Source organism: Capra hircus, unplaced genomic scaffold, assembly GCF_001704415.2.
Source record: "Capra hircus breed San Clemente unplaced genomic scaffold, ASM170441v1, whole genome shotgun sequence".
Lineage (NCBI taxonomy): Eukaryota > Metazoa > Chordata > Mammalia > Artiodactyla > Bovidae > Capra > Capra hircus.
In genome coordinates, this window is record NW_017190846.1 from 7,073 (window position 1) to 21,817 (window position 14,745).

Genomic DNA, 14,745 nt, shown 5'->3' on the forward strand with positions numbered 1-14,745 from the left:
AGTGCTACAAGGTCTTGTAGGTCTTCATAAAACCCTCAGCTTCAGCTTCTTCAGCATTACTGGTTGGGGCATAGACTTGGATTATTGTGATATTGAATGGCTTGCCTTAGAGATGAACAGAGATCATTCTTTCGTTTTTGAGATTGCATCCAAATACTTCATTTCGGACTTTTTTGTTGACCATGATGCTACTCTATTTCTTTTCTTCTGAGGGATTCCTGCCCGCAGTAGTAGGTATAATGGTCATCTGAGTTAAATTCACCCATTCCAGTCCATTTTAGTTCACTGATTCCTAGAATGTCGACTTTCACTCTTGCCATTTCCTGCTTGACCACTTCCAATTTGCCTGGATTCATGGACCTGGCATTCCAGGTTCCTATGCAATTTTGCTCTTTACAGCATCGGAACTTGCTTCTATCACTAGTCACATCCATTGCTAGGTATTGTTTTTGCTTTGGCTCCATCCCTTCATTCTTTCTAGAGTTATTTCTCCACTGACCTCCAGTAACATTGGGCACCTACTGACCTGGGGAGTACCTCTTTCAGTATCCTACCATTTTGCCTTTTCATAATGTTCATGGGGTTCTCAAGGCAAGAATACCGAAGTGCTTTGCCATTCTGTTTCCAGTGGACCACATTCTGTCCGGCTTCTCTCCACCATGACCTGCCCCTTGGGTTGCCCTGCGGCATGGCTTGGTTTCATTGAGTTTGAAAAGGCTGTGGTCCTAGTGTGATTAAAATGACTATTTTTCTGTGAGTATGGTTTAGTGTGTCTGCCCTCTGATGCCTTCTTGCAACACCTGCCATCTTACTTGGGTTTCTCTTACGTTGGACGTGAGGTATCTCTTCACGGCCATTCCCGCAAAGCACAGCACTGATCCTTACCTGGGTGAGGGGTATCACCTCCCACTGCCCTTCCTGACTTTCAACGTGGGATGGCTCCACTACCCTCATTCAAACCAGACATTGTTACATAGGATCAGAAGATAGGCTGGACCATTGTACTCCCAACACTGAAATTTCATAAAGGTATTTTTGCATTTTTTCAAATTATTTTAATAGTAACACATTAAATTTACATATTGGGTTAGTTTTTGCCTTACATCAGCAAGAGTACGTCACCAGTACACATGTGTTCCCGCATCCAGAACCTTCCTCCCACCTCACTCCCCAGACTATTGCTCTTTGTTGTCCCAGAGTACTGGTTTGGGTGCCCTGTCTCACACACTGAACTTGCACCAGTCATCTTTTATGTATGGTAATGTACATGTTTCAATGCTATTCACTCAAATCATCCCACCATTTCCCTCTCCACAGTCTGTTCTTTCCATCTCTATCTCTTTTGCCACCCTGCATGTTGGATCATCATGACCATCTCTCCAAATTTCATACATATGCATTCCTACACAGGACCTGTATTTCTCTTTTTGACTTTACTTCATTCTGTAGAGGAGGGCTCCTGTTTCACCCCACCTCTCTAGAATTGACTCAAATGCATTCCTTTCCACAGCTGAGTAATAGTCCACCATGTATATATACCCACCACTTTCTTATCCATTCCCCTGCAGTGGATATCTAGATTGCTTCCATGCCCTAGCTATAGTAAATAGTCGTGTGCTGGAGCCAGCACGGGAGATCCCACCCATGACAAGGTCATGTGGAAATGAACTGTTAAGCAAGGTTTCAGGACTCGAGGGTCTCCCTAGACCTGCTCGAGCATCTACCCCCAAACCAGAATCTGTCTTACTATATTGTGCCTTTCACCAACTCTCCTGACATACAAGGGGGCTATCCACAAACCACCTTTCTCTGGAGTCAGTCAGCCTTAGGGTTTTAGCTAATAAGTCTCCTGGACATGAGTGGAATATTTCAAATCAAACCCCCACTGTTAGCATTCTAGCTTGCTGGACAGGTTTATCCAGACTCTTGCAGCTACGCATATGTTTGTTCACAGCCTCCCAACTGTGAGAAGCACGGGAAGCCTAAAACGTAGAGCGTTTCAAAGAATTAAAAGTTATTAGAGTAGTGCTGGCGTAGGATTTTCATTGTTGGGCCAAAGCTTGTTGCTAAGTTCCCATATCTTTTATCCATTGGACACCTGTGAGTGCATTAGTTAACATAGTTGTAATGTAAGTAGAACAAGTGTAGCCTTGAAATTCACCACATCAGACCTTTGAAGCTAATTGGTTCTTTCTTTCTTGTAACTCACTGGACCTTTCCTCCATGAAAAATGTAATTTAATACTTTCTGAGGCTGACATAGATTAGAAATATAAAGAAAACACATTTCAAGGGGAAAATAAGTTTTCTTGGTTGAAGAGCCTTTATCTAAAGAGGGTCATAAGATGTTCACAAGCCTCCAAGGCCAGAAATATAATGTACACAATATTGTTTATCAGAAAGGTATGCAGAAAAAAAATCGTGGTTTTGATAAAGGCAAAACAGATGTAATGTTTGGGCTGACTCTGCATGACTTTGCATCTGTCATTTCCCTCTGTGTACAACTTAACATATAAAAGTCCCTTTTGAAAGTAAAAGAATGTGCCTTGCTCACCAAAGAAGCTTGGTCACCCCGTGTTTTATTTTTTTCTCTTTCTTTCTTTCTCTCTCCCTTTCCCTCCCTCTCTTTTTCAGGCTGATGCCTTTTGAACACAGAAGCTCCCTCTTGCCTGGCCAAGGAATAACTGCCTCTTTCTCTCCTCTGTTTTCTTATCTACAACATTCTTTCCTTGTCTCTCTGTATATCATTCGCCATTTCTCCTGAGGGTTTGCCTGGATCCTGCATGTGCTGGACCCCGGCAATCGTGAGATGAATAGTGGCGTACATGTGTCTCTTTCAGTTTTGCTTTCTTGGGGTGTATGCTTGGGTGATTGCTGGTCATAAGACAGTTCCATTTCGAGGTTTTTAAGAAATCATATGGTTTATTGTGGCTATACCAGTTTTCATTCCTAGCAACAGTGTAAGTTGGTTACCTTTTCACTCCCTCTCCAGTGCTTCTTGTTTGAGACTTTGGGAGATGGTCCTTGGGATCAGTGTGAGATGACATCTCATTGTTGTATTGACTGTCATCACTCTGATAATGAGTGACGTGGAGCGTGTGTCCTGTGTTCAGTAGCCATCTGTATATGTTCTCTAGAGAAATGTCTATTTAGTTCTTTCACCCACTTTTTGGTCGGGTTGTTTATTTTTCTGGTATTGAGTTGCATGAGCTGCTTGTATATGTGGGAGATTAACTCTTGGGCAGTTTTTTGATTTGTTGTAATTTGCTCCAGTTCTGAAGCCTGTCTTTTCACCTTGCTTATACTTTCCTTCACTGTGCAGAAGCTTAAAATTTAAATTGGTCACTGTTGTTTCCTTCTGTGTTTATTTCCATTACTCTGGGAGGTGGGTCACTGAGGAGAAGATCTTGCAGTGATTTCTGTCAGAGAGTGTTCCGCCTATGTTTTTCTCTAAGAACATTATAGTTTCTGGTCTTCCACTTAGGTCTTTAATCCATTTTGCATTTGCTTGTGTGTGTGCCATTAGCAAACATTTCATTCTTTTAATGTGGTTGACCTGTTTTCCAAGATGCGCTTGTTCAAGAGGTTGTCTTTGCTCCATTGCATATTGATGCCTCCTCTGTCAAAGACAATGGAGGCCGTGGGTGTGCGTCTTCGTCCCTGGACTCCCTATTTTGTTCCATGGATCTGTATATCTGTCTTTGGCTCAGGACCTTATAATCTTGATGATTAGCTTTGTGGTATAGTCTGAAGTCAGGAAGTCTGATTCCTCCGTTTCCATTGTTTCTCAAGAGTGATTTCCTCATTGGAGGTGTTTTATGTTTCCACAAAAATTGTGAAATTATTTGTTCAAGGTCAGTGAAAAACACCGGTTGGTGTTTTGATAGGGATTTCACAGTTGAATATGAGAATATCAATGTGAACGAACATAGTGATAGATTGCCTCGAGGTGCACACTCATGGTCACTATATTGATTCTTCTGATCCAAGAACATGGTACACTTCTTCATCTATTTGTGTGATCTTTGATTTCTTTCACCATGGTTTTATGGTTTTCTGTACCAGGTCCTTGCTTTCTTTAAGTGAACACATTCCTAAATATTTGATTCTCTTCCCTGGATGGTGAATGAGATACTTTCCTTAAGTTCTCTTTCTTGCTTTTCATTGCTAGTGTATCAGAATAAAAGGGATTCCTGAGTATTCATTTTGTATCCTGCAGCTATACTCTATTCATTGATTAGCTCAAGTAATTTTCTGCTGACATCCTTATTGTTCGCTGTGTAGAGGGTCATGTCATCTTCTAACACTATTTTTTTTTTCTTCCAATCTGTATTCTTTTATTTCCTTTTTCCCTGATTGCTATGTCTAGGACTAACTTAAAAACTGACTCCAATGTGTTTTTCACCTCAGAAAAGCTTACTGATGAAATTACAAAGCACTGAGAAATCTCAGTTCTACCAGATTCCCGCAATAAAATCATGAAGATCTTCAGGAGTTAGGGGTAAAATTTTAGGGTGGCGGGGAAGCAGAATCTGTTAAGTATTTAGAAATCTATATCATCATCCAATTAATCTGGAATACTTGTAGTCTTTCCTTTGTTTCAGAAGCTTCTAGAGCCCTAAGAGTAATGCAGGGCTTTCTAACTGAAACCAAGAAACTCAACAAGAGCTCATCAAACTCTTCACAGTGCACATTAGAAAAATTGTGTTAGTGTGCTGTTAAAAGTTGTGAGCTTTATAGCCAAATTAAAGAATGGGAAAGGCACCTTCAAGATGATTGTGCTGAAGATCCTGCTAAAACAGGTGAGGCTACAGCGCAAGGGAGCAGGGGAGGTGTGGGAGACCCCTGAATGAAGTGTGGTCCGAGGCAGAGGCAGGCTCCAAAGGCACAGCTGAGAAGAGTCCCTTAGGGCCACAGCTGTGATTGTCACAGCCATGACTTTGGGTGTCTCCCTCAGGCCTGCATCTGGGAGGATCAGCACCTGAGGCCTCTAGGTCAGGAATGACGAGAGGCAGTACACCAGAGCAGCCACCAGAGACAGTTATTGTTGTAAATGTGGATGATCCCAGGAAACAGCTGAGAGAGCGGGAGTCCAAGACCCATGCCTGTCAGTCAGAGCCCCTGTAGTTGCTCTCACTAGTGCAATGCCAAGGCACGAGGTGGTCCACCAGCAAAGAGGAACTGGAAGGGGCTGCTCTTCTCATCTGCTCTGAGTGCCAGACAAATTCAGACACATGCCTGCCATCTGCTGTGAAGACAGGGAGCAGGTCAGAGACCTAGGGCTTTCTTGCTGAAGACACAGACACACACATATACTTGCACATATACACATGCGCACCACCCCCTTGCTTGAAGATGCAGTGTGCCACAGGGACTGCAAATGGTGACATGATAAGCCAGTGACATTACACTACCCAGCACACACAAGTCAGGAGGAGGAGAGTAGCGGTCAGAAACAACCCCTGCTTGGGGGATGCAGACCACCTCAGATGCAGAACACCACAAGGAACCCAGAGCCACGAGTGTGTCTGATGGTATGGCAGGGCCTGAGGTCATGAGTGGTGGCTGGGCAAGTGGAAGTACCAAGCATCCTTGGAAATTCCTATTCCAGTGTGCTTCTTCCACTCAAGACTAGGGCTGTTGCTGTTGGCTCTTCTGGCCCAGCATGTGGCCTGCATGGCTCCTTGACCTCAAGCAGATTATGAACCACCCTCAAGTTTCTGTCATGATCAGCAACCAAGATAAAGACTTTCTTAACTACAAGATCGACTTGAAGGTCAGTGTGCGAGAATGAGGGCATGTGGGGATGGGACTTGGTGGGGAGTTGGGGCAATCATGTTATCTATGTTCATGTGATGTAAGAATGTGCAGATGTTTTGTGGAAACTGTTAATGCCTGCCTGGGAGGCAAGCTGAGGCACCTAGAAGCTTGCACCTTTACCCTCATCCCTGTCCTAGAAGGTGCAGGGGCGGAGCCATCCAAGGTCCAATGGCAAGGTGATCTTTTCCTTTGGGGAAAACTCCTACTTCTGGAACATGGTGATCATTAAGGAGTATTACCTTGACATCACTGGTAAGACATGGCTTCATGGAGGTGTAGGTGTGTAAGTGGATGGATGATCCACCTGCGGAATCCACCCCTGTATTCCCTGTCTTTCTACAGGGTATACGGCACGTTATTCCACTCCACTCCACTGGTTCTTGGACTTTGAATGAGGAGCACCCAGCTGCAGGCTGTATATCAGGAGTCTTAAATTTCTCAACGGGTTGTCAGGCCACAACTGCCCAGAATCGAACAGGATTGCTGAGGTGGGGTTGCTTTGGGCTTGCATACAGTTGATGACTGATGTTGGAGTTCTTGGATGCTCATGAGAGTGTTTGGGCCTGGTCAGCCCTGGGTTGACCTTGCTTGTGTTGCCAGCAGATCATCAGTCAAGACATGTGGGACAATCCTGTGACGTATTACCCGAGGAAGGAAGGTTCTGCCATGAGCAGTAACTGACAGAGACACATGTGGGGAGGGTGTCTGGAGGTGGGCCCTGAAGGGACAGCCGTGTCGTGGCCAGGACACTGTCCTTTTCCAAATGGGGATGCTCAGGCTCATGCAAGCCGGCTGCACAGCCAGACTTTGGGTCCTGCATGTAGCACATGACCTGCTGAGACTGGGGGCTTTGGAACTCAGTGTGTCCGTGTGAAGCAAGTCTCCCTCAGTGCAATAGTCCTAGGTGATACTACTAGAAACAGGATGAATTAAGTATCTTTGTCAGAATCTTCTTTCCATGTGTCAAGCCATTCCCCAGCCTTCTGTTATTCGTTGAGTTTAAGAATGCCTGTGCCTTGCTCTCCCGCCCCTTACCCTGGGAAAGCCTATCATTGAAGGGCGTCCTGTCCAGTGTCCCAGTGCACCTGTGTGCTGACCTTGGGATCTTCTGTGAATTTACACATCCACCAATCAGCATCATAAACAGAAGGGACTACGTGTGGAAATGCCAGCTTATCTTTATGGCCTCAGGTTGCACGCCTTGTATCAGAAGTGGCCCTTTATCTATGTGCACCTTCCTCACTACATTGTTATGTATTTATTTATTTTTAAAGCTTTATAACTTTTTATTGAAATACACATATAGAAAAATACATAAATCATGAGTGTACAGTTCAATGGATACTCAGAAACTAAACACATCCACGTAATTAGCATCCAAATCAAGAAACAGAACATCACTGGCAACCCTGATAACTCTCTTGTATCTCTCCCAATCACTGCACTCCAAAGATAACTAGGATATCTAACTTTCAACACATAGATTAGTTTTGTCTCTTTTGGACCTTTGGATGAACAGAATCATACAGTATGCATCTCTGTGTCTAGCTTACATTACTTAACATTATACTTAATGAGACATATCTATGTTTTCCATGCAGCAATAGCTTGTTCGTTCTTGGGCTACAGTTCAAAATCTTTCTTCAGTCTAAATCTTGGCAAATTCACCTTTAAGAAGTAGATTGGAGATGCCAAGCTGGAGTTTTTATCATGTTCAATTTTCAGTTGACTTTCCCTGTTTCAGTGAAGACAGTTTCTGCCTCTATTTTTGGACCACTATTTCACAAGTCCTGACATGTAGAAAATGTTCCTGAGAGTCTGAATTTTCCTTCCCAAGAATGCTTCTTATATTATATAAATACGCTCACTGGGACCAATATATTTTTCCAATGATAGAAGACTATTATTGTTCCCTCTTAGTCATCTTTTTGGCAGTAGTGCCTTTCTTCTTGCTTTCGTATAACAACGTCTAAATGTCTTTCTACCTTCTGCAATCATTTTGAAGTTTAGGGTCCAAACCCATAAGCAAAATTCCAAAGGACCATGTCTAGCCAATGGACACACACTGGGTTGTAAAAAATCTTCATCTAAGGGAAGAATTTGTTTTTTTTTTTTTTAATATTTATGCTTTTTATTTATTTTACTTTACAATATTGTATTGGTTTTGCCACACATAAACACGAATCCTCACAGCACTGGGTCACACACAGGCCCATCACAGTCCCTGGGGGCCCTTGGGGGCTCTGGCATCTCTTTGGACTTTTCCTGCTAAAGGGAGATAGCACTTGTAAGCACAGGTAGACAGGTGCACATCGAAAGCTACACAGATAGAAAGAACAGGGGGCCTCACTCAGAATGTTGTGGGCCCTAAGGGGTGGAAGGCTAGCAAAAGGGACACGAATTTGACCAGGAATGACCTAGATAGGTGCACACCAAGAAGACAGTTGTCCAAGTCAGCTGAGCCCAGACGTCCTTGTTTTCTGGTCCCCTGAAGGATTGCACAGACAATGGATCAGAATAGCCTGACTGGTACTGGGAAGCTGTCCAAGGTGATGGGAGAATGCACAATGCAGGTGCATGTCACTCAGCTGTCCAGGGTGAGCGTTTCCAACCTGCCCCGTTCTCTGCAGATCGGTCCCTGTCAGGAGCAAATGCCAAAATTTTGTAGCCTTTGAGGAGAAATCACAGTTAGAAGTGCAACCTGACATGATCGATGAGCATGTGAAAGAAAATGACCAGGACAAAGAAACTTGGGAAGTTACCAAAACTCATGTTTCTGGAGAAGAAAGCTTGTACTTCTGCATATCTGCAAGTTTCCTGTCAGGAATATTAGTGTGTACACACGCATGTGTGTGCATATGTGCGCACAAAATTGCCTGACAGTACACTTGTGAATATGAAGTGTTGGAACTGACCTAACCAGGTGATGGAAGTTGGATAGCGAAAACATGAAAACCTTAGGGAAAGGTACATACTCAGGCCATGAGAAGCAATGGAGCCAGGGTACCAATGCCTGTCATCTCACTGAGTGAGCAGTTTCTAAGTGGAATCACAGTGGTGCACCCAGGAAGCCTGGCAGAAAGGAGAGGCAGGAAGAAATTGAGTGGGGGCCACCATTGAGAGTGCAGAGGATCCAAGACACAGAACAGGCTGCAATCCCAGACACAGAAGCCACAGTGGGTGACCCCACAGCCCTTTGGACATGCAGCTACAAAGGCCTTTCCGTCCTTCTTGAACACTGGGCATTCTTTGCCTGACCGTACCATGAGCAGGAGCAACACTTGCCATTTATGTGAGGTTTCAGAAATGGACAAGCACGGCAGCATAGGCACTTGCTACCTGCATAGTCTTCCAGTCTGAAACATCACTCTTTGTACTCTTTGCAGAAAGCATATATAGGGGGGCAGGACTATAGGATGGATGGCTTAGATTGCTCCTGTTGCTGCTCCCAGCCCCATAGGATGGGGTAACTGGGCAGGCGGGTACATGTTCTCAGATGGAGAGCAAAACCACTTGAAAGGGCTTCAATAGGGTAAATAGCAGGTGTACATGTCTCCCGTACCAGTGAGTCACGGAACATAACAGGGAATTGTCCTTAGCGACTCACTGGCAGGAATTTGAACAAGGTTCAGGGAGCTTCCTCATGCCAGCAGAGCATGCCCCATGTCTCTCTCTGTGAAAAGTGTGGCCAAGCCACCTCAGGCCTGTGCAGGTTCATGTCTGTCCAGTGAGGGAGGGAGGGTTACCCGACCCCTTCTGCGGTTCAGCAGTGACTGCCCACTGTTGGCTTTCAAGATTGAGAAAGGACTCTCCAAACCTGTGGACTAAAAAATATCTGATCTCCCGTTGGCGCAACTCAGGAGGAGAAGGGCTTGCCTTCACTCCAAGGATAAGCTTCTCCTATATGCGCTGGTGTCCATACAGTGGCAAACGGCAAGAGCACCACTTAAAGAGATGGAGACACACAGACACCCGCCCTGGTACACACAAGGAAGGATTGCTCCAAACAGTGCTATGCCAGAGGAGACAGAGACAGAGAGCTCTATACCCTAAGGTCCTGGTGTCCCTGAACAATGGAGATCAACGTGGCAAACGGTGGGGTTTTCCCTACTCCCCTAGCATTTGGCCAGCAACAGTCTGTCTGTCCCATGGAGAAAAGTATCCAGCCACTTGGCACCCCTGTGTATCCTTTGGATACTCAGGGAGAGCTCCCAGTTATTGAAGGTCCTGTGGGACACAGGAGTGTGCTGTTTGGATTGTGGATCAGGAATCCGTGGTTGGAATTTCCAGAACCAGACCAATGACAGCGCCTGACGGTAGCAGCAGATGCAAAACCTGCTAGCTCTCTGGAGCAGAGTCTGGCCACGCAGTGGAGCAGATCCCAGGAACCACAGAAGATGCCTTCCGGTCTAGGGGCGTGTCCATCGTGTGCTGTCCACCACCCTCTAGGCCATTGATCTAGATTTGGGTCAGCTGCCTGTGCGTGGCTCACAGCCTAGAGCCCCGCCTGTATGGCTGATGTCCCAGAGCCCATTCACCCTGTCCTGGGCTGCCACAATCCGTTTCTATAGTTTTGGCCACGCCCCCCCCCCCACGAACCATAGCCTCTGAACCATGCCCCACACTACCCACAGCAAAAACGCTAGTGGGCCCCACAGGATTACTGCACTCTGGGCTGCCATTGCTCACCACTTGCTGTGATGCTATTATGTCCTGTCCCGGTAGCATCTGACCCAGGGTGGGCGTCATCGCCAGAGTCAAAAGGAGCGTGAGAGGCGGACAGAGGAATGCGGGAGCGTCCTGGGACCCCAGACCTTAGTTGTGAGCCTGGGTGCTCAGGGGGATGGGGCCCCGTGGCCTGTCCTGGTGATGGTGTGCATGGCTGGGACGTTGCAGCCACCAGTGGTCACACCAGGCGAAGATGCCACCCTCTTCAGAGTGGAGGCAGGAGAGGACGGTGAGGACCAGGTGGATGGAGTCGTGGCAGGGATCAGATGGGGTTTCCAGCTGCTTGCAGAGGACATCATTGAGGATGTGGAGGTTGTGTCAGGTGAGTAACAGCAACAGGGGGCCTCCCTGGAGCTGCAGGAAGAAGACGGTGGAGGAGCAATGCCAGGAAAGGCCTGGAGGCCCGAGTGCGCTTCCGGCACTAGATGTGATGCAGGCACTGGCGACCCTGCAAGGGGATCTGAGCTCTGAGCCTGAGAAAACCTGCAGGGCCTACATTTGGTTGACGTGCAAGAGCCATGGAGAGGAGGAAGCGTGACTTGGCTTCAGAAGAGTGCCATCAATCCAGGGCATCCCTGGCTTCTGGGCCAACGTGGTTTCCTTTCTGCTACTCCCTGTGGTCCGCTGCTCAGGAGGCGGGGGAGGTGCAGATGCAGGAGCAGGAGGAGGGTGGAGGCAAGGGCGCAAGATGGGTGCTGGTGGACCCTGAAGAAAAGTGTGGTACTGGGCAGTTGGCAGGCTCCAAAAGGCACAGCTGAGTAGGGTCTGGGCAGGGCCACACCTGTACGTGTCGCAGCCATGACTTTGTGTGTCTACTTCAGGCCTGATCTGAGGAGGAACAGCCTCTAAGTCAGAAATGACAGAGACAGTACACCAGGGCAGCCTTTAGCTGACAGTTATTGTTGTAAAGGTGAATGATTCCAAAAATAACTGAGATATGGGAATCACACACACACACACACACACACACACATACACAAACCCACACAACATATGTAGACATACACTAGCCAACACCAACCCTTTGCTTTCAGACATGGGTTGTTACAATGACTGTAAGTCCTACCATGTAAGCAGTGACATGCCACTACCCAGCATACACAGGTCTGGAAATAATAGCTATCAGAAACAGCCCCTGCTTGGGAATGGAGACCACCTCAGATGCAGAACACCACCAGGAACACAGAGCCATGAGCTTGTCTGATGGTATGGCAGGGCCTGAGCTCATCAGTAGTGGCTGGGTAAGCAGAAGTGCCCAGCATCCTTGAAGATGCCTGTTCCCGTGTCCTTCTTCCACCCCAGACTAGGGCTGATGCTCCTGGCTCTTCTTGGCCCAGCATGTGGCATAAATGGCTCCTTGACCTCAAGCAGATTATGAACCACCCTCAAGTTTCTGTCATGATCAGCGACCAAGATAAAGACTTTCTCAGCTACATGATCGACTTGAATGTCAGTGGGAGACTGAGGGCAGGTGGGTATGGGACTTGGTGGGGTGTTGGGAGGATCATGTTATCCATGTTCCTGTACTGTGAGAGTTTGGAGAGGCTTTGTGGAAGCTGTTAATGCCTGCCTGGGAGGCAAGCTGAGGACCTAGAAGCTTGCACCTTTTCCCTCCTCCCTATCCTAGCAGGTACAGGTGCGAGCCATCCACGGTCATGCAGCAAGCTGATCTTTTCCTTTTGACCACCCCTATTCCCAGAAAAGTGATCATTAAGGAGTATTACCTTGACATCACTGGTAAAACGTGAATCCTGGAATGATGATTGTGGGTGTGCAGGGGGGTGGATGATCCACCTATGGGATCCACACCCATCTCCCCTCTCTTCCTGCAGGGTATAGGGGACATCGTTCCACTCCAGTCCATTGGTTCTGGGACTTTGAACAGGGAGCACCAGCTGCAGGCTGGACACCAGGAGCCTTAACTTTCTCAACTGGTTGTCAGGCCGCAACTGCCCAGAATCAACAGGATTGCTGAGGTGGTATTGTTTTGGTCCTGCATACAGTTGATGATCGTTGTTGGAGTTCTTGGCTGCTCGTGTGAGGGTTCGGATCCTGGTCAGCCCAGGGCTGAGCTTGCTCAGCAGCAAAGTGTTGCCAGCAGATTATCAGCAAAGACGAGTGGGATGATCCCCTGAAGGACTACCCCAGGAGAGAAGATTCTTCCATGACAGAAACACATGTGGTGAAGGGTCTGGAGGTGGGCCATGAAGGGACAGCCTGGGACACTGTCCTTTCCCAAATGGGGATGCTCAGTCTCATGCAAGCTGGCTGCAGAGTCTGAATTTGGGCCATGCATGTAGCAAGTGGCCTGCTGAGACTGGGGGCTTGGGGATTCAGTGTGTCCGTGAGTGAAGCAAGTCCCCTCAAATCAGTTGTGGTTGCAGAGTGAGAGTCCTAGGTGATACTACTAGAGGCAGGGTGAATTAAGTTTCTTTGTCAGAATCATCCTTCCATGGGTCCTGCCATCCCCTGGCCTCCTGTTGCTCACTGAGTTTGAGATTGCCTGGGCCTTACTCTCCTCCCCTTACCCTGGGAAGGCCTATTTGCAAGGGCGTCCTCTCTGGGGTCCCAGTGCACCTGTGTGCTGACTTTGGGATCTTCTGTGAATGTCCACATCCACCACTCGGTGGCTCAGCACCACCACACATGCTGCATTGGAAGTGGCTTCAGGCTACCTTGGGAAAATATGGAAGAGCTCGGGAGAGGTAACAGGAAAGCCACAAGGACAGGACATGGTGCCTACTGACTCCATCTCCATTGCAGCGACCACCACCTTAGACTGGGACGCCTCGTGCTTCCTCTTATGGTTGCTCAGGACCTGCTCTCCTGTCGCCTTCATATCACCTTTCTTTGGGCCAGACACACGCACACACACACACACACACACACAACGACACAAACACATGCGTGTATACAAACATGCTCAGCATGGGGGCACAAACACAAACAGGGAACACAGGCTCCTGAAACACCTTTGTTTCCTGTTTGGGTTTGTGTCCCCATGCTGAGCATGTGTGTGTATACATGCATGTGCTTGTGTCGGACGTGTTTGTGTGTGTGTGTGTGTGTTGTGTGTGTGTGTCCAACTAGGCAAACACTGAGATGAAGAGCAAATACAAAAACACGCTCACCATTTCTACCTTGCTATTGTGTTTGTTTGGACCGGGAAGAGGGGATGCTCTGAGGATTCACCCAGGACAAATCAGATGGGTCTTTGAAACCACTGGCTGTAGAGCCTCTCAGTCTGTTGGCACATGGACCGTTCTGTGGAAATGTGGACGTGTACGGCAGGACTGGGGTGGTGAGGAGGCTAAGGTCCTGCAGAGAAGGGCAGACCCAAAGGAGAATGAGGCACAGATTGTCTGCTGCACTGGAGTCTTGTTCCACACATGGGAGGAGCACCAGGAACATCCTGGGCCTGTGCTGCCCAGGGTTCAGCCCATCAGCCAGCACACTCTTTCCATGAGGGTGGCACACACTCACATTATGTGACGCACAACACAAGATGAGCTAAGGTAGGCTGTCCGTGAAAAACCACAGGCATCCTTGGAGAGACAGCGTGTGAATGTGGCATGCCTCCAGGCACTTCCAGCCTCCCTGGCAGTGCAGGTAGGCAAAGAAAGTGCAGGGGTGGGTGTCCATATGTGGCACTCTGCCAGGATGTGCCTATGAGGGAGGAAGAGGAAGAAGCAAGAATGGTGGGCTTACTACATGTCCCAAGCGACCTCTGGAGAGTGGGAGACAGGGAAGCCCCTGGGTCAATTTGAACCCTGCTGGTTTTCAGGGTCAGGGGCAGGCAATAGCAGTCCTGCCAAAGATAACCAACCCATGGCTCGTGCTGAAAGTCCTGACGTGAATTCCTTCTTTCCTCTGGGGTCATGTCCCTGGCTGTGGGTTCTAGACGGGCAAAGGAGCAGGCTGCACCTGAGGGAGGATTCTGGCAGTCTTGCTGGAGCAGATTCTCTGATTTTGTCATAGCGGATCTGCCCCAGGTGACACTCAGATGGACCCTCCCTTCCCAGACTGTTTAGATGTCTTTGGGCCCAAACAAGGAAGCTTCATTGGCAGTTCAGCTGTGTGGGCAAGCAGGTATAGTTGATTGTATGAAGACCTACGTGGCCGCAATGAGAGCAACTAAAAGGAGTCTTGGCATTTGGTAAATCAGTGAAGCATGGGTGGTTCAAACACTCTTGGTGCT

The 14,745-nt window shown here is 47.6% G+C and overlaps 1 pseudogene; it reads left to right on the forward strand.

Moving 5' to 3' along the window:
* Positions 1-4,771: 4,771 nt before the first annotated feature.
* LOC108634860 lies at positions 4,772-12,744 on the forward strand (annotated as a pseudogene).
* The last annotated feature ends 2,001 nt before the right edge of the window (positions 12,745-14,745 follow it).